The sequence below is a fragment of the Bos indicus genome, chromosome 6 (genome assembly GCF_029378745.1).
Source record: "Bos indicus isolate NIAB-ARS_2022 breed Sahiwal x Tharparkar chromosome 6, NIAB-ARS_B.indTharparkar_mat_pri_1.0, whole genome shotgun sequence".
Classification (NCBI taxonomy): domain Eukaryota; kingdom Metazoa; phylum Chordata; class Mammalia; order Artiodactyla; family Bovidae; genus Bos; species Bos indicus.
Window position 1 is genome coordinate 86,533,535 of NC_091765.1, and position 25,944 is coordinate 86,559,478.

Sequence of the window (25,944 nt, forward strand, 5' to 3'; positions counted from 1 at the left end):
GTTCACCTACAACATTGTTAATCAGCTATCAGTCAGTTCAGTTCAGTCGCTCAGTCGTGTCTGACTCTTTGTGACCCCTTGAATCGCAGTACGCCAGGCCTCCCTGTCCATCACCAACTCCCAGAGTTCACTCAAACTCACATCCATCGAGTCAGTGATGCCATCCAGACATCTCATCCTCTGTCATCCCCTTCTCCTCCTGTCCCCAATCCCTCCCAGCATCAGAGTCTTTTCCAATGAGTCAACTCTTCGAATGAGGTGGCCAAAGTACTGGAGTTCCACTTTTAGCATCATTCCTTCCAATGAACACCCAGGACTGATCTCCTTTAGGATGGACTGGTTGGATCTCCTTGCAGGCCAAGGGACTCTCAAGAGTCTTCTCCAACACCACAGTTCAAAAGCATCAATTCTTTGGTGCTCAGCTTTCTTCACAGTCCAAGTCTCACATCCACACATGACCAATGGAAAAACCATAGCCTTGACTAGACGGACCTTTGTTGGCAAAGTAATGTCTCTGCTTTTGAATATGCTATCTAGGTTGGTCATAACTTTCCTTCCAAGGAGTAAGCGTCTTTTAATTTCATGGCTGCAATCACCATCTGCAGTGATTTTGGAGCCCAAAACAATAAAGTCTGACACTGTTTCCCCATGTATTTCCCATGAAGTAATGGGACCAGATGCCATGATCTTAGTTTTCTGAATGTTGAGCTTTAGGCCAAATTGTTCACTCTCCTCTTTCACTTTCATCAAGAGGCTCTTTAGTTCTTCTTCAGTTTCTGCATAAGGGTGGTGTCATCTGCATATCTGATCAGCTATACCTCAATACAAAATTAAAAGTTTGAAGTTTGAAACAAAAGCCACATCTTAAAGGAATACTTTCAATGAGCCTAATCTTTTCATACATGAAAAAGCACTAAAATCATTAACTCGTGATGTCTGTTTTTTGTGGTAAGCAGTGATCATTTGATGTTTGACTATATTTTCTTTTCAACAAAACCTCCTATATATCCTGGCTTCTCCCTTACTTCTTTAGAACTGTTCCTCAAAGATGAGGCTGTCTTTTGTACTATAATCTTCAGTAAGGTTACCTAATAAATCATAACTCTCAACTTTTAGGTTGTTTTTTTTTTCCAGTTCAACATCTCCTTAAAAATTACTTTTTTTATTGAAACATATTTTCCTCCCTTTCACTTCTATTTTTCTTATGTATTTCTTTGCTCATGTGTTCATTACATGTGGTCTTTAATTTCCAATTTTCTTCTGAATTCCAAGAGCTCTTTTTTCAAACTTTGTTTCTGTCCAATCATTTTTTCTGAGTTTTCTATTGATTAATGCAGTTCTTTCATAGCTTCTTTTTTCCTCCAAATTTTAAATTTGTTTTGATGTATGGGAACAAATATTCCATTTATTTGGGGGCATGAATTTCTGGCATGGCTTCCTTACCCATAGGATCATTATTCTGATCATTGCTCTTTTTTTCTCTATTAAAGTTATTTTGAGTGGGTTCTGCCATAATTGTTTTTTATAACTAACTTTGGAGCAAGATAGACTCTCTTGTTCTATAAAGAAGAATGTAAAAAATTATTCATTTCCCATTGGTTCTAGGATTTCCCTGTCTACTGTTATCATGAAATGTTAACAAATTATGGCCTTAAAATTTTTGAACTCTACGTTCTTTGCTCTCCTCCCCTCTTTTCATCAGAACATTGACTGCTTGTCTCCTTTCTGCTTAATTTTGATACTACTCCCAACAATTTCTCTTAAGCGTAGAGCTTCTTTGTTGTAGAAGAGAGCTTTGGTTGGTTAATTTACAGAATTCACAAGCCTAGATTTCTCCATTTAAAATAGTTAGAACTTTTCCTGATCCTCTTGGCTTATCAGAAGATTGGAGACTTTTTATGTCATCAAGATGAAGAGGTCAATTATTTTGTTTTAGTTCCTTCCTTAAACTCTAAAAATGTTACTTTTTTATGAAACTGGATAACATTTACTAATATCTTAGTGCAATATACTAGTGACAGCTTAACTAAAACACTAAAACATTAGCCCCTTGCAGATATGGAAAGCTGACTTCTCAGGTGGTTGTTTGGTAGAAAAAGAAAGCTTTCTGAAATCAAATGATACAACATAACTTTATGAATTTATGACAACACACCTACCATGAGGACTAGATGTTGAGATGTCTGGTACAAAGGACATGATGTCACTAACCCATTCAGTATTATAAATGGTGGAGATGTTTTTTAGATTCAATACAAATCAACACAAATTGTTCACGAATCTTTACAGAGAGGTCTTTTCAGACTTGAAAACCAGAAAAAAAAAAGCTTATATTCAAATTATTGAATCAAAATACTTAAGCTAAGAGGGGCAAAGAAAATAAAAACTCCAACCAAATTATTTTATTTCAAAGAAGATTCAGACTGTGGGTTAGCAGTTCTTTGCTAGTGGCACTTTGGCATAATATAAACATTCAAGAGAACTATGAACAACCTGACATTTTTGTTACACTATATCGTATAGAACTGGATGCAGTTTGATTCTAAGAGAGGAGACACGGCATAGTGTCAAACTGGCATCAAAGCAAGATGACATTTTTTTCTTGAACATTAATATCCTTGCTTCTTGTAGAAAGAGAGTTGTCAGGTATACAGAAATTTTACCCAAACAACAACACTGAATAGTGACAAGTGAATGGTCCAATGTGTGGATATAATTCAATTTTGTTAAGTGTGCTACCAAAAATTCTAGCATTTGGAAAACCAGGAGAATATAAACAAGGTTCAGAATTATCACCATGGATTTGCAAAGATGGTCTGAATAAAATAAAATGGATGAAGATTTCAATTGATGGGACTTACCAAGAAGCTAGCAGTCAGAACCCAAAGCCCCAAAATCAGGGATAGTGTTTTCATCCTTTTCTGCTATGCTCTGAAAATGGTCAGATGGTCACCCTCTTAGCCACATTTATGGATACATTGACTAGGCTCAAGTTATTTAATTGAATAATGTGTAGTTTACATTTTTATGTGTAATATTCAAGACACAAGGCCTTCTGAATAGTGATGATAAGAAAATGTTCAGGAATATTACATAGAGAAATGGACTATTTTTTTAAAAAGAAGTAACAAAGCCACTGTACAAATAGTTACTGGCATTATTTCTTTGAAAAACATAATAAGAATTTTAGTAAATTTGTGGTTAGAAATGTTTTATTTCTTAAATAATGCACTTTAATCACAATCTTTCCTAGGAACTTATACATGAATAGAAGAAAATCATTACCCCCCCCCCCCTTTTAGGGTAATATAAGAACTTTTTTAAAAATTTTAGTCTTAAAAAAAAAAAATTTTAGTCTTTCTTAAAAGTTTTTTTCTTAGTCCAAAAGAACCTTACTAATTAAGAATTTTTAAAGCATTTTTATATTCTCCATACCTCCCATAGCTCAGAGAATATCTGTGAAATCCCCTCATCAACAAATCAAACTCCTCACACAAGAATCTATTCCATTGCTTCTATATATTTTTTGTAAAATAATTAGATTGTCTTTTGAGGTTGATATAGGAAAAGAGAAAACTTGAAAAAGACACAGCTCATTAAAAATCATTTTTTGAATTGTGATTTTCAACAGTTTTTAAGTACATATTAAATCCATATGGGGTCTCTGCTAAGTATGATCACAGATGACTCTGTTTATATGATACAAACAAGAGAAAATATATCATCATAAAAAATACAAAGTGGACAATTCTAGGTTCACTTTGGTCACCATAAGTTTCTTTTCTATGTCTGTGAATCTATTTCTGTCTTGTAAATAAATTCACTTGCATCATTTTTTTTTTTTTAGATTCCACATGTAAGTGACATCATATGATATTTGTCTCTCTCTGACTTACTTCGCTTAATACGATAATCACTAGATTCATCCACGTTGCTGCAAATGGTATTATTTCATTCTTTTCATGGCTCAGTAACACTCAGTTGTGTACATATACCACATTTTTTTTTATCTGTTCATGTATTGATGGGCTTTAGGTTGCTTTCATATCTTGGTTGTTGTAAATAGCGCTACTAAGAACATTGGAATGCATGTATCTTTTCAAAATATAATTTTCTATGAAAACTCTATTTTTAGTTTTTTAAAGAACTGCCATACTGTTTTCCATTGTGGCTATACCAATTCACATTCCCACCAATGTGTAGGAGGGCTCCTTTTTTTCATACCGTTTCTAGCATCTACTATTTGTGGACTTTTTAATGCTGGCTATTCTTACCAATGTGAAATGATACCTCATTGCAGGTTTAATTGTCATTTTTCTAATAATTAACAATATTGATCATCTTTTCATGTGCCTCAGCCTACACTGTATTTTTAATTGGATTTTCAATTGGTAGTCAACATTTAAACAGTATAAGCATCATTATATTTCATTCATAATAATATCTAAACATTCAGATTTCTGTCTTCATGATAAGATCTGACAACACTGGAGCAACATTCCTACAGGACAGCCTTTAGTTGGCTATCAATAGTATCTCATCTCCTTAAACAAACTGTACCCTCTCTCACCTGCCACAATCACCACCTAGCTCACCATACTAACATACAATCCATATTCACCTATATCCACGCTCTTAACAAGATCACCAACAGTAGAGAGGACCACAGATCCTCTCCCATCTCTTTTGCTGATCCAATTATACTAACCCCCTTAGAACTGAACAGAGCTAATATTCACAGGTGAAAATTTCTTTACTATCTATTAATACAATGATTAAATCCAGTGATTTTGTTAAAATAAATTTGGGGGGGGGAGGTCATTCAGCAAATTTCCTGATTCTCAGACAAAATTGGTAACTTTAAGATTGCTTTCAGTAAAATACATACACATACACACAATTTTTGAAAGTACTTCTTAAAAAGATTAGGTGAAATGGAATGGGATAGAGGCAGTTAGGTATAATGAAAGGGAACCATAGGTCAAAACTATTGATACAATGAGGTCCCACCCAGGGTACACTAAATCGAAGATGACAGAGGAATAGGACAGGGAGACCACTTTCTCCCCCACAAATTCGTCAAAAGATCATTTGAATGCTGAGCAACTTCCACAAAACAACTTCTGAATGCTGGTGGAGGACACCAGGCACCCAGAAAGGCATCTTATTCTCTTCAAAAGGAGGTAGGGTGAAATATAAAAGACAAGAGAGACGGAGAGTTAGGGACGAATACTCATCCCAGGGAGGGAGTCGTGAAGGAACAGAAGTTTCCAAACACCAGGAAACCCTCTCGCCAGCAGGTCTGTGGGAGTTTTGGAATCTCAGAGGGCAACATAACTGGGAGGGGAAAAAGAAAAAACCCACAGAATATGCGCCTAACCGCAACTCCCAGCAGAGACACTCGCATCAGCCACAGGCGAGCAGGGTGGGGGCGGATGGGGGGGAAGGGCGGCTGAGGAGGGAGGCAGGGTTGCATGCTTAGGGTAAGGACAGGCCTAAATGCCCTGAGGACAATCTGAGGGAACTAACATGAGATAGCAACCCAAACTGTGAGATAGCCAGAGAGAGAAAAAAAAGAGACAGAGAGAGAACTTTCCAATGAAAAGCTCTAACCTACCTGGCCCACTCACAGAACAAAGGATTAGGCAAATACCAAATGGCAACCCACTCCAGTACTCTTGCCTGGAAAATCCCATGGACAGCCTGGTAGGCTGCAGTCCATGGGTCGCTAAGAGTCGAACACAACTGAGCGACTTCACTTTTATTTTTCATTTTGATGCATTGGAGAAGGAAATGGCAACCCACTCCAGTGTTCTTGCCTGGAGAATCCCAGGGACGGGGGAGCCTGGTGAGTGGCCGTCTATGGGGTCGCACAGAGTCGGACACGACTGATGTGACTTAGCATCAAAGGAGAGCTAGCCAGCTGCCAACTGGCCCCTCCCCCCACCAGAGGCAGAGAGGCAGGCAGGAGACAGCCAGAGCTGGAAGGCAAGGGGCAATTTTGGCCCCAGAGATGGCATTCTCCACCAAACTGTGAGCAGGCTTCCAGTTGCTAACCAAGTCTTGCTGGGATCCTGGATGGTTGACATCTACCAGGAGGGTCACAGCCAGAGATCAGCTCCCCAGAGGAGACACACGGCACACCTGAGATGGTGCTCCCATGGCGCACCTGGAAACCAAACAGCTGGGACCGGGAAGGAGATTAACACGCACAGCCCACCTAGGACAGTGCCCTTGAAAAGCACCTGGTTGCCTGAGCTGCTTGGACTTGGGAAGAGCACAAAATGCATACCCAACTGAGTCTGTGCCTTTGTATAGTACCCGAGAACCTGAACCTGAGCAGCTTAGACCTAGAAACTGCACGAAATCCAGGGCCCACTTTGGACAGTTCCCTTGCAGAGCAACCTGGAGCCTGAGCAGTGTAGACCAGGAAAGCATATGCGCCGTGAGCTGGGGCAAACCCAATGTGGTCCATACACTGCGAGCACTCCCAACACACGCCAGTGATATTTATTTGCAGTGTTCCTCCCTCCCCACAGCACAACTGAACAAATGAGCCTAAATAAGTGTGACCACCTTCGCCCCCTTGTGTCAAGGCAGAAATTAGACACTGAGGAGATCTGCAAACAGAGGAAGCCAAAATAAACAAGAAGAGGGACTGGCTCTGGAAGTGACAGGTGCAACAGATTAAAACCCTGTAGTTATCATTGACTAAGCATCGGACAGGGCCTACAGAACTTGAGAAGTATAAGCTGGAAAAAGGAACCATCTGAAACGGAACTGACCCCACACTGCCCTCAATAGCTCAGGAGAAAATCCTAGATATATTTTTACTATTATCATTTTTTAATTATTTTTATTTTTAAGTTCTTTATTACTCCTTTAATTTTCACTTTTATAACCTACTATTGCCCAAAAAAAGACCCTATTTTTAAAGCAAATTTCATATTTTTTTATAATTTTTGTGATTGATTTTGTTTTGTATTTTTAATATTGTGTTTTTGAGAGTCTAACCTCTAGTACGTCAAGGCTGTATATTGTCACTGTGCTTATTTAACTTATATGCAGAGTACATCATGAGAAATGCTGGACTGGAATAAGCACAAGCTGGAATCAGGATTGCCAGGAGAAATATCAATAACCTCAGATATGCAGATGACACCACCCTTATGGCAGAAAGTGAAGAGGAACTCAAAAGCCTCTTGATGAAAGTGAAAGAGGAGAGTGAAAAAGTTGGCTTAAAGCTCAACATTCAGGAAACAAAGATCATGGCATCCGGTCCTATCACTTCATGGGAAATAGATGGAGAAACAGTGGAAACAGTGTTAGACTTTATCTTTTTGGGCTCCAAAATCACTGCAGATGGTGACTGCAGCCACGAAATTAAAAGACGCTTACTCCTTGGAAGAAAAGTTATGACCAACCTAGATAGCATATTGAAAAGCAGACCTTTTCCTTTGCCAACAAAGGTCCATCTAGTCAAGGCTATGATTTTTCCAGTGGTCATGTATGGATGTGAGAGTTGGACTGTGAAGAAGGCTGAGTGCCAAAGAATTGATGCTTTTGACCTGTAGTGTTGGAGAAGACTCTTGAGAGTCCCTTGGACTGCAAGGAGATCCAACCAGTCCATTCTGAAGATCAGCCCTGGGTGTTCTTTGGAAGGAATGATGCTAAAGCTGAAACTCCAGTACTTTGGCCACGTCATGCGAAGTTGACTCATTGGAAAAGATTCTGATGCTGGGAGGGATTGGGGGCAGGAGGAAAAGGGGGTGACAGAGGATGAGATGGCTGGATGGCATCACTGACTCGATGGACATGAGTTTGAGTGAACTCCGGGAGTTGGTGATGGACAGGGATGCCTGGTGTGCTACGGTTCGTGTGGTCACAAAGAGTCAGGCACAACTGAGTGACTGAACTGAACAGAACCTTTCTCCCAGTCACTTTTCCAGTCACTGAAGATTTTACTTCCTTGCTCACTGACATTTTCTCATCATCACTTGCCTATCATTACTTGTTGTGACTCCAACAATCACATAGGAGATTCATGCAAGACTCTGGCCTCTCATTTCTTTCACTGGATGTCTAATGATCCTTTCCTCCACACCAGATCTCCACTCCTTCCCGTGGTCAGGGCCTAGTAACCAATTATTGGGCCTCTGCCAAATTTCCAAGTTTAAGTTTTCTATCCTGTTAACTACCATCTTCTAGCTTTCTAGCTCTAGTTCTTCCAACTCCAGTTCTTTGCTATATCTGGCCTCTAATTAAATCACTTCCACCACCTCCCTCTTGCCCTCCCTTCCCTTATTACTCTTTTACCAAACTTATATCCCATGACCCATTAATGTAACTATATATTTTCATACACTCCGAACTCCTTCTGTTATGTATACACATTTTTTCATAAAAACCCAATCTTTGCACCAACATATGATGAACTTCAATGTAACTGCATACACTCTTCTCTTCCAATTAATAAAATTCTGGGTACACATTCATTATAACCAGTTTGATGAAAAGCTAGCATAAAAGACCTGAAAATTAAAATCTATCAGGTTATTCTAGTGTGTCTATAACTCAAAGCTAGTGTTTACACCAGGGTTATTGCTTAATTTCCTTGAAGGCAACAGGTTCACAAATGTTGCTGTCCCATGGATATCAATCAAAAAATAAGTAGATTTTTTAAAGGAGAATGAGGTGAAGAAAATAGAGCTTGGGATTAATAATTCTGCCTTCTGAGTACATTCTATACTTAGGATGCAAAGAGATTAAAATATTAACCAAGCAAGATCAAAAGTGAAGCAAAATTGAGAAGGAGAATCAAAGCACAAAACAAAGTTGAGAACAAGAGAAATATCAGAGGAAATGAGCAAATCTGAAGTCAAAATTAAGGATGGAGAGGAGGGAAAAAAGAAACCTACAACTTTGAGTTAACCAAATACATGGTGTTTCCCTGACTGATACAAATGCTTACACATGGGAGAGTTTACAAAAATACTTTTAGTATTGATGGTATATCCAAAAGAAAATGTTCACAGGAAGTTGGAGAGCTGAAGTTGGGAAAAGAGTGAAGATTTTAGAAATGAAAATGGAGATTTGATATGTAAAGTTCACCAAACCATGAGGATAAATTAACTTCTTGAACATTATTTACAGAGCAAAAAAGAAATTATTTCTTTTTTCAAGTACTATCTCATAGTACTTGTTATTTCTCCACCAGTACTTGTCATTATTATAAACTTTCTTAATAGAATACAAATGTAGTTTTAAATTTTCTTGTTATCTTTATTTGTTCATGTCGTCTCCTCCGCCTGTCTATGATTGCCAAGAGGACAGGAAACATGATTGTTTTGCTCTCTAGAAATACCCCCAGTGACTATATGAAGAGCCTGAATCAGATCAGAATTTCAACAAACTTCTGTGGATGGATGGAAGGGTCAGTGGATGACTTGATACACTGATAGGTAAATGAGCAAAATGAGCTCTGTGGGCAACCATTATCAAAAAAAAAAAAAAAACGCATTTAAGGTTTAAATTTTGCAACGAAAAATCAGCTATCAAGCAAATAATACCTAATCCTACCATCCCTTTCTCTCACGAGAAAACACTGACATAAGATGCCCTGGGCCCCAACTAGGAAACAAGGATGTGCACAGTGACTCCTTTACTCCCCTACTCTCTGAGTCACCATCCTCTTTGATTATTTCCACAAATACTACATTTCCCTGCCAAAAGCCCAAACTCTCCTTCTCCAGCTGCTCTATCCTCTCCACAGTTATATCCTCAACCCAGATACCTGGAACCCTCTCCGGTTTGGATACAGTTCCAAAGTCACAGGCCCACCAGAAATAAGTTAGACAAAAAGCCCAAAGCCTCATATTAACGATCTTCCTATGCGACCTTAGATCAATGGATTTCATAGAATCACAGCATTCCAGGATAAAAGAACATTAATATTTAAGATGACCCAGATTTGTTGTTAACTCTAATAGCCTATGTGATATTCGAATCCACTTTACAATTAAGACACTGTTGTAAAAGCAAGAAGGAAATGATGCACTTAAAGGTTTAAATCAAGAAGGCTTTGTCTTTGACCTTCACCAGCTTATCCCAAAGAAATCTGCCACGGGCAAATAAAACTTCTATCTCCTTCCTGACACTAAAGCAGACTAGTGTCAGTTGAAAGGTTAACAGACTGAAAAGATTGAAAATCATAAATGAGCCATTTACTATAAAGTACGGGGTGCTTGTCTAACCTTTTATTAACGATCTCACAAACTAAAAATGCTAGCATTGTTTAGTCACTCCACTAGCCCTGCTTTACTGAAGATAAGGATTGGTCTTGCTTTACACACCATGGAAACCAGTATCTGTATATATCTTTTTAGCTTTCAATTTCCATTACAATTTGGAAGGTTTTCTCTATCATATAGTTAAGATACACTAGTGAGTGAAGTCACTCAGTCATGTCCAACTCTTGCGATCCCATGGACTATAGCTTACCAGGTTCCTCCATCCATGGCATTTTACAGGCAAGAGTACTGGAGTGGGTTTCCATTTCCTTCTCCAGCAGATCTTCCTTACCCAGGGATCGAACCTGGGTCTCCCGCACAGTAGTCTGATGCTTTACCATCTGAGCCACCAGGGAAGTCCAAGATACACTAAGGGAACATCAAATTACTGTGTAATCTTATCAGATTAGTCACCATAAATCTTACTTGTGTAGGGATTGCCAGCACACCTTCTTAAACTTCTTAATTAAGCTATTTAAAATATGTCTTTAAGTAGAAAAGTTCAAAAATTTTTTAAGGAGCTGTTAAATTAAAAAACTCCTATTTCTAGTAAGGAAGCTTTCCTTCAATCCCCAGTGCTTTAACTGGGTGGAAGAAGTGTGTTAGAAATGAAATCATTTAATGAACATGTATGGTGGACCCTGGCCTCAGCTGTGTACCTCTCCCCACTGACAGTCCATGTTAACCCTGGGGAGCAACATGATAGGATTTCACAAAACAATAGACTCTCTAACAGAGCTTTAAACAGCTTTGAGTAGATCATGATTATCATTAAGTGACTGTTTAAACAAACCACAATTAAAATAAGTTGCTTGTACTTTTGATGGTTACTTCTTTCTAGTACTTGGCTTTACATTTTAACCAGCCCAACATATTTCAAACCACTTTGAAATATGTAACAGAAAAGTAAGGCCTTTTTGATCCTATAGGTTGAAACTGCCACTAGTTGTTTAATTGCTCTGGACAAATTGCTTAATTTCCCTGATCTGGAATTTTAATGGTAGGAAAAGTGGATAAAATGAATGTTTCTATCCTTGAACTGGGGCTTCTCACATGGCTCTAGTGGTAAAGAACCCACCTGCCAGTTCAGGAGACCTAAGAGATGTGGGTTCAGTCTCTGGGTTGGAGAGATCCCCTGGAGGAGGGCGTAGCAATGCACTCCAGTATTCTTGTCTGGAAAATCCCAACAACAGAGGAGCCTGGCGGGCTACAGCCAATAGGGTTGCAAATAGTCAGACACGACTGAAGCAACTCAGTGCACACACACACACATCCTTGAACCACAATCCAATAAGCTCTAGGTTCTCTTATATTTTTTGTCTATCCTATGCATGAAGCAAGTTTATATGTGCTATGAATTGTCAGTATGAATATTGGATGGTAATAAGGAAAATGGTGAGTAAAATGATGATGATTAAAATCAGGAAATAGCTATAAATATTACCATTTTTACCATTTCACTCTTTTGCTGGGTAAGCTCCTTATTCAATGGACTTTTTATCTACAACTTCTGGATACATCTGGAGATTAATGCTTGTTTTGGTTCAATAGCAAGCAACTTGAAAAATATACTTGGACCAGGTTGTAGAGATCTGAGGAGGAGGATGAATGACTGGGTGAGAAGTTCCCTTATTACTGAGGACCTATGTATCATGTTTTAGCAGTCATACTGAGTACTATATAATGCAGAGTATGATGGTCTATACTTGGTCTGGGTAAGATGGACCCCAACAGTTATCTATGCTGGTTTTATGGAGGATGAGTTTAATATTATGAATATGGACATAAATCCAGATCTAGAGAAACAGGATTAAGCTTCCAAAGGTTGATATGATTCTCATTCACCAATATACAATCTTCTGCACATTTTACTCCAGTTATGAGGCTCCAGATGGTATAAATACATGTAAAAGAGTTATGAGCTTAAAATTTTTTAAATGTGATTCATTAAAAATACGAGACTTTCAAGCTTTCAAAGCAAAAAGTGATCAATAGTTGAAAAACTCTAAAACCAAGAATCCTAAGATGTGTCTGAGTGTTAGTTGCTCAGTCCTTTCCAACTCTTTGCAACCCCATGGACAGTAGCCCATCAGGCTTCTCTGTCCATAGAATTCCCCAAGCAAGAATACTGGAGTGGGTTGCCATTCATTCTCCAGAGGATCTTCCTGACCCAGGGATCAAACCCAGGTCTCCTGCATTGCGGGCAGATTCTTCATAGTCGGAACCACCTGAGTAACCCATTCTCATAATTTTCAAGTAAGTTGTCTACTTTAGGCTTTTAGGGCTATTGATGTCCACTACTGGGACTAAAAATAGTAGAATAATGCATTTAAAATAATAAAGTAAATTTCTAATCAAGGGATTCTAGAAATTTTAATTTGGAGTCAGAAATATTACAGAATATTGGTTTTTAAATGACCAAAGTATATCTTTAAAAGCTATTGTTCTTCAGCATCATTTCTATTTATAAGTATGTTGTCCTTTCACTTTTTTAAATGAATTTTAATTCTGACTATTGACAGGAAGGGAACAGGTGTTCGTGTCTTTAGCAAAACTATTCACATAAATCTCACAGCCTGGCCTTAACAGCTGCACCCTCTGGTGGCAGCTTTCCTCAAGTGCAGGTTCTGGTGTCGGTGTGGGTTTTGTTTGCTTGCTTGTTTGCTCACTGACTTTGTTTACTTGTTTCTGTAGGGGATGACTAGGTCTCTTTAAAAGGTACAGTCTAAAAATCTGGAAGTTAAAAAGTGACAGTAAACGGCACACTGCATCATGTTTTAAGTAACTGTAATGCAGGATGGATCTGAGAGTTGGACTATGAAGAAAGTTGAGTGCTGAAGAATTGATGCTTTTGAACTGTGGTGTTGGAGAAGACTCTTGAGAGTCCTTTGGACTGCAAGGAGATCCAACCAGTCCATTCTAAATGAAATCAGTCCTGGATGTTCACTGGAAGGACTGATGTTGAAGCTGAATCTCCAATACTTTGGCCACCTGATGCGAAGAACTGATTCATTTGAAAAGACCCCAATGCTGGGAAAGGTTGAGGGCAGGAGGAGAAGGGGATGACAGAGGATGAGATGGTTGGGTGGCATCACTGACTCAATGGACATGAGTTTGGGTGAACTCCGGGAGTTGGTGATGGACAGGGAGGCCTGGCATGCTGCAGTCCATGGGGTCGCAAAGAGTCGGACACGACTGAACGACTGAACAGAACTGAACTGAATGCAGGATGTAATTTAATCTCAATCTTTAATTTGTTAACTATATTACTTATACTCAGCAGCATATACAAAGAATATAAGAATGTGGATACACTTATAAAAAGTGTGGAAATCGTCAGCAAGAGGTTTCAACAAAGACCCATTATCCGGACTTGGTTTGTGAAGATCAACTACCTTAGAAGCAAGGTTCTCTTCTCTAAAGTGAAACCAGTGGGTTGCAGAACACTGTCTTCCAAAACGAGCAGATCTGCCTAGAAGCCACCTAGAGGTATATGGTCCTTTACCTCACTGCACTGAGCAAGGACAGCAAGAAGCATCCTCACGTAGTCCCCCTGAACAAACACCACAGCTCTGTCAGATAATTTCTAAAATAATCCTCAAAGAACACTTGGATATTTTACTGGGTTCCTTCTTGTTTTCTCCACTCTATGTCAGTGTTGGGCATATTTTAGGAACAGTATTCATTAGTGATCTATTAACTTTATTTCTCCACTGAGTTGCAAATGTAGAAGGGGAAAGATATGTTACTTTTAGGACTGTCTGAAGTTTGAGTCTTAGAGAAAGTAGCATTCCTTTTAGAGATAAAACTGTTCCTCCTTTTAACTTTTTTTAATTTGCAAAGATAGAATTGAGGACTACAAGAGTGGAATGTGGGCTTTCCAGGTGGCTCAGTGGTAAAGAATCTGCCTACAGAAGCTGCAGGACATGAGTACGATCCCTGGGTTGGAAAGATCCCCTGAAGGAGTAAATGGCAACCCACTCCAGTATTCTTGCTCCCATGGACAGAGGTGTCTAGTGGGCTACAGTCCATGGGGTCACAGAGTCAGACATGACTGAACATACACACAGCTGGATGTAAGCAAAGAGAGGACAAAATAGCTCTGAATATTAATATGTCAGAAGCATGGGAATATTCTGCTAGTAGTCTGAAAGTGACAGAGGGTAAGATCTTAGAACCAGGTTATCTAAACTGCTCCCTGTAACTCTTATAATCAGTGGATGCTCTCTAGTGAACATCTGTGTGTGTGTTTGTTGCTGAGTTGTGTCTGACTCTTTGAGACCCCCATGGATTATAGCCACCAGACTCCTCTGTCCATGGGATTCTCCAGACAAGAATATGGGAGTGGGTTGCCATTTCCTTCTTCATAGGATCTTCCCAACCCAAGGATCAAACCCTGTCTTTTAGGTCTCCTGTGCTGGCAAAGTTCTTTACTGCTAGTGCCACCTAGGAAGTGAATATCTGAGCCTCAGGCAACAAGAGCATCCTCAGAAAAACTGATCCCCAGTGATACTGACAGTCCATATCCGACACGTGCTTAGAAAACACACACCTCTTATCAAGAAGAGAACCAGCAGTGATGGTGAATGGAGAGAGAGAAGCCCCTCACCTTTTATGAAGAGGTCATCTGCTATTGCTTAAAGCCAGAAGCAAAGGGACTCAACAAACACATCCTTCCCACCATTACCAATCTGCTGTCAATTTAAATCTTGGCTCTCAGATTCCAAATGAAAATAAATATAAATATCTACTACCCAGCATACTGCCAGATGTTCATAGCCACAAAAACCTTCAATTCTATAAGGCGAGGACAAAAACTCCTATTTTATAAATGAAGATTTAAAGATTAGCAATATTATTTAATTTGCCTAAGGATACCCAGCCAGACTTAAAGCCTAAGAATACCCAGGCTTCCCTGATGGCTCAGTCAGTAAAGAACCCACCTGCAATGTGGGAGACCTGCATTCGATCCCTGCGTTGGGAAGATCCCCTGGAGGAGAGCATGGCAACTCACTCCAGTATTCTGGCCTGGAGAATCCCCACGGGCAGAGTAGCCTGGCAGGCTGCAGTCCATGCAGTCGCAAAGAGTCGGACACAACTGAGTGACTAAGCATACACCCAGCCAGTAAATAACAAAGACAGGAGGAGAACAAGGTGGCAATGGAGCAGGTGGATGTGGAGTACATCTCTCTCCATGGATACATCAGAAATACACCTTCAGACACAGAAGTGTATGCAGAACACCAGCTGAGAGTGGACAGGAGTACCTGACCAGTGGAAAAGAATATACAGAATCACCCAAAACTCAGAAGGACAAAGGAACTAGGGAGAAAACAGGAGTGTTAGTAGAACTGGACCTGCGGGGGGAACTGAAGCAGGGGTTCGATCCCACATTGGGACAATTGTCTGAGTTAGAGGAGAAACATTTAAGGCTGAGAGTGAAACAGCTGATCTGAGGCAGCCTAAATGGAATGAGAATCAGACAGTCCTTACCTCAGCCATACATACCCTGGACAGGGACACAGATCCCCTGGAAGGCGCAGCAGATGGGAGCTGAAGTTTAGGGATTGTGGAGCAATCCCATGGCAAAGGCTGCTGTTGACTATGAGGAGATGGATTGAGGGGATGTGAGGGAGGAGATAGTGGTAGGAAATGCCTGTGGTGGAAAGCTGGGCAGCCATGGAAGCAAGGCTATACTGCTGAGTCACACATAGTGGGGGAGCCTTCACCATAGCCTCTCTTTCCCCACATGCCAGCATGGGCAGCTAAACAGTAGAGAGTCTGGCCCATCGAACACCTGACTCACTGAACTACAGAGTAGGACTCCACCCAGGGTGCTTCTTTAAGTGCCTAATGTGCTGATCTACAGAGTAGGACCCCAGCCAGGGGGGCCCCCTCTATGTGCCTGACACATTGAACAACAGAGAAGGATCCTAGGCAAGGGAGACCTCTAAGTGCCTGAATAGGCAAAGCTACAGAGAAAGGCTAACCAAAGAGGCCTTCTGATCGCCACCTACAAGAGGCCCAAAGAAAGACTCTAATAGGGCCATAACTCCTGCAGTGGAGGCAGTCCGTGTCCCTGTACACTTTGTGCCACCAGGGTCCCTGCAAACCAAGCAGCTGTGCCACCTTCACACTCAACTCTCACTGGGGCAGAGCTGCCACAGGCAAAAAAAATCTTGTGTGTATGCGCACAGGGTTGCTTTGGTCATGTCCAACTCTTTGCAGCCCTGTAAACTGTGGCCTGCCAGGCTTCTCTGCCAGGGCAGTTCTCCAGGCAAAAGTACTGGAGTGTATTGGCCAATACTGGTTTCCATACCCTTCTAGAGCACTGTATTTCCTGCTGCCCTAGCCACCAACTCCCCTGAGTAGCTGGTGCTGCCAGAACTCCTGCGACCCAAGCAGCCGCACCACCTGCACATCTGGCCCTCACAAGGGCAAACCCAAGTCCTCCAAGGAAGCCTCAGGAGCAAACACCAGTGGGTGATCCACATGCAGAGGTGGAAATAAAACCACAGTTGAAACCCAGTGGCAGTGTGGCTAAGGAAGAAGACACAAAATCTTCCCACCAGCTGTATAAACTGCAGATTAAGTCCACAATCAAATAGGCAGACTCTGTGTCTATGGACTATATAAAAGGACATTCAGAGCTCCCACAAAAGAAAATGCACTAGTTCTGATAGCAGGGGACATTGGAGGCAAGAACACACAGGAATAGGACCAGATTAGAATCTGAGCTTCCCCCACAACAGATCCAGAGATCAGCACATGCTGGGGGGTATCCTAGGGAAAGATCAACCCCTGAGCCTTTGGAGTAGGAGCACTGACTCCAAGACCCTAGGCTACCAGAGAACTAACCCTAGGAAGTATCATATATTGAGAACTCACACAAAGGAAGCCATTTGAATACAAGACCCAGCATCACCCAACCACCAGGAGCAACCTGTGCAGAACAACTCATCTAAACAACAAACAAAACAAAAATACACACCCAATCAGCAGCAGACAGGATTACCACCTCACTTAGCCTTGCTGATCAGAGGAAAAACAAACAAACAAACAAAAACTCAGGACAAATCTCACCCTATACAAAGCTTACACAAACAATTGGACCAGCCTTAGGATGGCAGAAACCAAAAGGAAGAAAGAATTCAACCTTGAAGCCTGGGAAAAGGAGACTTCAAACACAATAAGTTAAAAAAGAAAAGTAAGAATGAAAGGCAGAGAAATACTACACAAATGAAGGAACAAATTAGAAACACAGAAGTCCAAATAAATGAAGAGGAAATAGGCAAACTACCTGAAAAAAAAATCAGAATAATGATAGTCAAGATGATCAAAAACCTTGAAAACAAAATGGAGAAAATGCAAGAATCAATTAACAAAGACCTAGAAAAATTAAAGAATAAACATACAGAGACAAACAACACAATTACTGAAATTTAAATTATTCTGGAAGGAATCAATAGCAGAAAATCTGAAGCAGAAGAACAAATTAGTGAGCTGGAAGGTAGAATGGTGGAAATAACTTCTGAAGAGCACAATAAAGTAAAAAGAATGAAAAGAACTGAGGATAGTCTCAGACACCTCTGGGACAATATCAAATGCACCAATTTAAATTATAGGGGTCCCAGAAGAAAAAGGGAAAAAGAAAGGAAATGAGAAAATGTTTGAAACTGATTATAGTTGAAAATTTCCCCAACATGGAAAAGGAAATAATCAATCAAGTTCAAGAGGCACAAAGAGTCTCATACAGGATAAACCCAAGGAGAAACATGCCAAGACACATGTTAATCCAACTGACAAAGACTAAACACAAAGAAAGAATATTAAAAGCACCAAGGGAGAAGCAACAAGTAACATACAAGGGAAACCCCATATTATTCACAGCTGATCTTTCAGCAGAAACTCTGCAGGTCAGAAGGAAATGTTAGGATATATTTAAAATACTGAATGGGAAAAATCTACAACCAAGATTACTGTACCAGGCAAGGATCTCATTCAAAATTGATGGAGAAATAAAAAGCTTTTCAGACAAGCAAAAGTTAAGAGAATTCAATACCACCAAACCAGCTTTACAAAAAAATGTTAAAGGGATTTATATAGCCAAGAAATACAAAAGAAGGAAAAAGATCTACAAAATCAATCCCAAACAATTAAGAAAATGGCAATAGGAACATCAGTTGAGTTCAGTAGCTCAGTCATGTCCAACTTTTTGCAACCGCATGGACTGCAGCATGCCAGGATTCCCTGTCCATCACCAACTCCCAGAGCCTACTCAAACTCATGTCCATTGAGTCAGTGATGCCATCCAACCATTTCATCCTCTGTTGTCCCCTTCTCCTCACATCTTCAATCTTTCCCAGCATCAGGGTCTCTTCAAATGACTCAGTACTTCACATCAGGTGGCCAAAGTATTGGAGTTTCAGCTTCACCATCAGTCCTTCCAATGAATAGTCAGGATTGATCTCCTTTACGATGGACTGGTTGGATCTCCTTTACGATGGACTGGTTGGATCTCCTTGCAGTCCAAGGGAATCTCAAGAGTCTTCTCCAACACCATAGTTGAAAAGCATCAATTTTTCGGTGCTCAGCTTTTTTTATAGTCCACCTCTCACACCCATACATGACTACTGGAAAAAACCATAGCTTTAAGTAGATGGACTTTTGCTGGCAAAGTAATGTCTCTGCTTTTTAATATGCTATCTAGGTTGGTCATCACTTTTCTTCCAAGAAGCAAGTGTCTTTTAATTTCATGGCTGCAGTCACCATCTGCAGTGATTTTGGAGCCCAGAAAATTAAAGTCCGACACTGTTTCCATTGTTTCCCCATCTATCTGCCATGAAATGATGGGACCAGATGCCATGATCTTAGTTTTCTGAATGTTGAGCTTTAAGCTAACTTTTTCACTCTCCTCTTTCACTTTCATCAAGAGGCTTTTTAGTTCTTCTTCACTTTCTGCCATAAGGGTGGTCGTTTGCATATCTGAAGTTATTGATATTTCTCCTAGCAATCTTGATTCCAGTTTGTGCTTCATCCAGCCCAGCGTTTCTCATGATGTACTCTGCATATAAGTTCAATAAACAGGGTGACAATATACAGCCTTGATGTACTCCTTTCCCTATTTGGAACCAGTCTATTGTTCCATGTCCAGTTCTAACTATTGCTTCCTGACCTGCATACAGGTTTCTCAAGAGGCAGGTCAGGTGGTATGGTATTCCCATCTCTTTAAGAATTTTCCACAATTTGTTGGGATCCACACAGTCCAAGTCTTTGGCATAGCCAAGAAAGCATAAGTAGATGTTTTTCTTGAACTCTCTTCCTTTTTCCATGATCCAATGGATGTTGGCAATTTGATCTCTGGTTCCTCTGCCTTTTCTAAATCTGGCTTGAATAACTGGAAGTTCATGGTTCATGTACTGGTGAAGCCTAGCTTAGAGAATTTTAAGCATTGCTTTGCTAGTGTGAGAATTGAGTGCAATTGTGTGGGAGTTTGAGCATTCTTTGGCATTGCCTTTCTTTGGGATTGGAATGAAAACTGACCTTTTCCAGCCCTGTGGCCACTGCTGAGTTTTCCAAATTTGCTGGCATACTGAGGGCAGCACTTTCACAGTATCATCTTTTAGGATTTAAAATAGCTCAACTAGAATTCTATCACCTCCACTAGCTTTGTTCGTAGAGATACTTCTTAAGGCCCACTTGACTTCACATTCCAGGGTGTCTGGCTCTAGGTAAGTGATCACACCATCGTTGTTATCTGAGTCATGAAGATCTTTTTTATATAGTGCTTCTGTGTATTCTTGCCACCTCTTCTTAATAACTTCTGCTTCTGTTGGGTCCATACCATTTCTGTCCTTTACTGTGCCCAACTTTGCATGAAATGTTCCCTTGGTATCTCTAATTTTCTTGAAGAGATCTCTAGTCTTTCCCATTCTACTGTTTTCCTCTATTTTGTGCAATGATCACTGAGGAAGACTTTCTTATCTCTCCTTGATATTCTTTGGAACTCTGCATTCAAATGGATATATCTTTCCTTTTCTCCTTTGCCTTTAGTTTCTCTTCTTTTCACAGCTATTTGTAAGGCCTCCAATTACTCTAAAATGTAAATGGATTAAATTCTCCAACCAAAAGACACAGACTGGTTGAATGGATACAAAAAGAAAGTGAAAGTGAAATCACTCAGTCGTGTCTGACTCTTAGCGACCCCATGGACTGCAGCCTACCAGGCTCCTCCGCCCATGGAATTTTCCAGGCAAGAGTACTGGAGTGGGGTGCCATTGCCTTCTCCAAGAAGAGGACTACACCAGCTCAAACTACCTGGATGCCCAAACTCACCTCAAGACTGCAGTGAATGTAATACAGGAAACGTTTCAGATCTCTCTAGTTCTCTACCTGGTAGTTCCATGGCTTGTTACTGAGCATCTCAATACACTGGAACCCAGAAGTTTCACACTTTCCTGTAAATGCAGTTCCTTTAGGAAAAAGTTTCATGTCTATACTCTGACCCAGGTCAGTCAAGACCAAGCTGGCAGATAAGTCATCATCTTTGTTGTCTTGTTCCAAAAATCTGTTTCTGAGTATGAAATTGTCTGGCTTGATGTTTCCGTGGATGATTTTGCAGTCATGGACTTGCTGGATCATGCAGAGCATTCTGATAGCAAAATCGAGGACTAGTGCCTGAGGCATCACTTTTTCAGGGATATTTTTATAGAGATTAATGGCATTTAATAATGTGCCATAACTGTAGAGGTCTCCTACTAGCACGCTGCCATTCTGGAACAGGTGGGCCAAATAAAATTTGATAAACATGTGTTGCATACTTGGCTTCAGTCTTTCCATCAGCTGGGTCCCAATGTAGAATTCCCAGAGGTTGGGAGCCTTCTGGACCTTCAAAGCAAATTTCTCCTTATTTTTGCTGTTGTTCACATCTCCATGGGTAACTTCATAGACTTGGGTGAAAGCCGCTTCTCCAATAAAGTGATCAATGTAGACCAGCAAAGAACCTAATTGGAATTCAGTCTTGGGCTTGATGGCTGGAAGCTTACATGCCCATTCATAAGTATTTGGATAGGAACTCACTGGTTTAGAAAGCCCGGATAAAAGTTTGAGAATCAACTCCTCATCCCAGGGGTTCTCAACAGTGAAGTTTGGAGCGTCGACATTCCCAAGCAAGCCAGCCTGCATCAGTTCAGCCTGGAGCCCAGCGCTGGCTTCTCCCGGATCCTCTGCAGTGGCAAAGTCGGGGTCTGTGACTTTACAGGCCTTGAGACCCTGCTCTGCCTCGCTTGTCAGCACAGCTGCAGCAGGCTGGCCCAGACAGAGCAAAGATGGCCCAAAGGGCCATCTGTGGGGCACACTGGGTCTGGGCTTGTCTCTTCAACTAGACTGAACTTTCTCTCTTTCAAGGGTTCCACCTTGTTTCTTTCACAAGAATCCAAAGCCACATGGGTGTGCTGGTTTGCTACCATATTTTCTTGCACCCACTGGAAGATAAAGAAAATATGCACCCACTGGATACAAAAAGAAGACCCATATATATGCTGTCTACAGGAAACCCACTTCAGACCTAAAGACACATACAGATGTAAGTGGATGGAAAAATATATTCCATGCAAATGGGAAGCAAAAGAAATCTGGAGTAGCAATCCTCATATCAGATAAAATAGACCTTAAATAAAGAAGATTACAAGAGGTAAGGAAGGATGCTGCTGCTGCTGCTAAGTCCCTTCAGTCGTGTCCAAAGTAAAGTCTTGGAGTCTTGTCCGACTCTTAACGACCCCATGGACTGCGGCCTACCAGGCTCCTCCGTCCATAGGATTTTCCAGGCAAGAGTGCTGGAGTGGGGTGCCATTGCCTTCTGCAGTAAGGAAGGATACTACATAATGATCAGGGATCAACCCAAGAGGAAGACATAGCAACTGTAAATATCTATGCACCCAACGGAGAAGCACCTCAATACATAAGACAAACACTAACAGACATAAAAGGAGAAACTAACAGTAACACAATAGTAATAGGAGACTTAAACAACCCACTCACACCAATGGACAGATCATCAAAACAGAAAATTAATAAGGAAACACAAGTCTTAAATAACACATTAGATGAGATGGACCTCATTGCTATCTTCAGGACATTCCATCCAGATGCAGAAGAATACACCTTCTTCTCAAGTGCACATGGAACATTCTCCAGGATATACCACATCTTGGGTCACAAATCAAACCTCAGTAAATTTAAGAAAATTGAAAATTGTATCAAGCATCTTCTCTGAACACAGCACTATGAGACTAGATATCAATTATAAGAAAAAAAACTGTAAGAAATACAAACACATGGAGATTAAACAATAGGTTTCTAAGTAACCAACAGGTTACTGAAGAAATCAAAAGGGAAATCAAAAAATTTCTAGAAACAAATGACAAAGAAAACACGACAATGCAAAACCTATGGGATGCAGCAAAAGCAGTTCTAAGAGGGAAGTTTATAGCAATACAGTCCTACCTCAAGAAACAAAGACAGTATTCAGATGCAAACAAGTCTGATTTTAACATGCCACTGCTCTCTCCACTATTACAAATTGCATCATTCATTTGTCTAATAAATATTTATCAAGTGTTTATTATGTACCCGGCTGCAAGGTCTCTATAGAAAAGACAATGTCCTCACTTCCATGAAACTCACTTTCTAGACAGGAGAACACACAACGTGCAAGTAAATAGTACATAAGCAAGGTCACTGGAAGTGGCAGTTGGAACTGAGAAGAAAGCATGCAGTGTGATGTGGTGAAAAGTGATGGAAAGCACTTCCTTGGCACTAGAGCATTCCAGAAAAGTTCTCTCTGAAAATAAAACATTTAAGTCAAGTCTTAAAGATGGAAAAGAAACCACTGAGGCAAACATCTAGGGACCAAGGATTTCAGATGGATGGAAAAGCAAAAACAAAGCCTCTGACATGTTTGAGGAGAATAGGAAGAAATCCAAAGTGCAGGAACTGGTACCAGATGAGATGAACAGAAACCAATTATTTTACGGTTTTTTCAAATTTAAAATGTAACAAGTTTTTAAAAAGATTTTGTAGACCATGGTAATAAGTTTGTATTTTACTCAAGATTCAATGAAAAGTCAGTAAGGATGCTAAATAGACCAGGACATTATCTGAATTACATAGAAGATGATCTAGAAAATGAGCTGAAGGAGAATCAGCATGGAAGCAGGGGATTAATGAAAAAGCCATCACAGCCATCCATGTCATGGTACCCAGGACCAGGAAGCAGAGGGTAAGAGGCAAGAGATTAGTTTGGAGTTTACTGCAGCAATTCATGCTAGAGATCATCCTGTCTTAGACTAGGTCAGTGGTTCTTCAGATCAGATCAGATCAGATCAGTCGCTCAGTCGTGTCCGACTCTTTGCAACCCCATGAATCGCAACACGCCAGGCCTCCCTGTCCATCACCAACTCCCGGAGTTCATAGAGACTCACGTTCATCGAGTCAGTGATGTCATCCAGCCATCTCATCCTCTGTCGTCCCCTTCTCCTCCTGCCCCCAATTCCTCCCAGCATCAGAGTCTTTTCCAATGAGTCAACTCTTCGCATGAGGTGGCCAAAGTACGGGAGTTTCAGCTTTAGCATCATTCCTTCCAAAGAAATGCCAGGGCTGATCTCCTTCAGAATGGACTGGTTGGATCTCCTTGCAGTCCAAGGGACTCTCAAAAGTCTTCTCCAACACCACAGTTCAAAAGCATCAATTCTTCGGCGCTCAGCTTTCTTCACAGTCCAACTCTTCCATCCATACATGACCACAGGAAAAACCATAGCCTTGACTACATGAACCTTTGTTGACAAAGTAATGGCTCTGCTTTTTAATATGCTGTCTAGATTGGTCATAACTTTCCTTCCAAGGAGTAAGCGTCTTTTAATTTCATGGCTGCAGTCACCATCTGTAGTGATTTTGGAGCCCAGAAAAATAAAGTCTGACACTGTTTCCACTGTTTCCCCATCTATTTCCCATGAAGTGATGGGACTGGATGCCATGATCTTCGTTTTCTGAATGTTGAGCTTTAAGCCAACTTTTTCACTCTCCACTTTCACTTTCATCAAGAGGCTTCTGAGTTCCTCTTCACTTTCTGCCCTAAGGGTGGTGTCATCTGCATATCTGAGGTTACTAATATTTCTCCCAGCAATCTTGATTCCAGCCTGTGTTTCTTCCAGTCCAGCGTTTCTCATGATGTACTCTGCATATAAGTTAAATAAACAGGGTGACAATATACAGCCTTGATGTACTCCTTTTCCTATTTGGAACCAGTCTGTTGTTCCATGTCCAGTTCTAACTGTTGCTTCCTGACATGCATACAAATTTCTCAAGAGGCAGATCAGGTGGTCTGGTATTCCCATCTCTTTCAGAATTTTCCACAGTTTATTGTGATCCACATAGTCAAAGGCTTTGGCATAGTCAATAAAGCAGAAATAAATGCTTTTCTGGAACTCTCTTGCTTTTTCCATGATCCAGTGGATGTTGGCAATTTGATCTCTGGTTCCTCTGCCTTTTCTAAAACCAGCTTGAACATCAGGAAGTTCACGGTTCACATATTGCTGAAGCCTGGCTTGGAGACTTTTGAGCATTACTTTACTAGTATGTGAGATGAGTGCAATTGTGCGGTAGTTTGAGCATTCTTTGGCATTGCCTTTCTTTGGGATTGGAATGAAAACTGACCTTTTCCAGTCCTGTGGCCACTGCTGACTTTTCCAAATTTGCTGGCATATTGAGTGCAGCACTTTCACAGCATCATCTTTCAGGATTTGGAATAGTTCGACTGGAATTCCATCACCTCCACTAGCTTTGTTCATAGTGATGCTTTCTAAGGCCCACTTGACTTCACATTCCAGGATGTCTGGCTCTGGGTCAGTGATCACACCATGGTGATTATCTGGGTCGTAAAGATCTTTTTTGTACAGTTCTTCTGTGTATTCTTGCCATCTCTTCTTAATATCTTCTGCTTCTGTTAGGTCCATACCATTTCTGTCCTTTATCGAGCTCATCTTTGCATGAAATGTTCCTTTGGTATCTCTGATTTTCTTGAAGAGATCTCTAGTCTTTCCCATTCTGTTGTTTTCCTCTATTTCTTTGCATTGATCGCTGAGGAAGGCTTTCTTATCTCTTCTTGCTATTCTTTGGAACTCTGCATTCAGATGCTTATATCTTTCCTTTTCTCCTTTGCTTTTCGCTTCTCTCCTTTTCACAGCTATTTGTAAGGCCTCCCCAGACAGCCATTTTGCTTTTTTGCATTTCTTTTCTATGGGAATGGTCTTGATCCCTGTCTCCTGTACAATGTCACGAACCTCATTCCATAGTTCATCAGGCACTCTATCTATCAGATCTAGGCCCTTAAATCTATTTCTCACTTCCACTGTATAATCATAATGGATTTGATTTAGGTCATACCTGAATGGTCTAGTGGTTTTCCCTACTTTCTTCAATTTCAGTCTGAATTTGGCAATAAGGAGTTCATGGTCTGAGCCACAGTCAGCTCCTGGTCTTGTTTTTGCTGACTGTATACAGCTTCTCCATCTTTGGCTGCAAAGAATATAATCAATCTGATTTCAGTGTTGACCATCTGGTGATGTCCATGTATAGAGTCTTCTCTTGTGTTGTTGGA

At 40.5% G+C, this 25,944-nt stretch overlaps 1 pseudogene; it reads right to left on the bottom strand.

The window, feature by feature from the left end:
• Nucleotides 1-316: 316 nt before the first annotated feature.
• LOC139183497 (mitotic checkpoint serine/threonine-protein kinase BUB1 pseudogene) overlaps nucleotides 317-25,944 on the bottom strand; it is a 31,194-nt pseudogene continuing 5,566 nt past the window's right edge.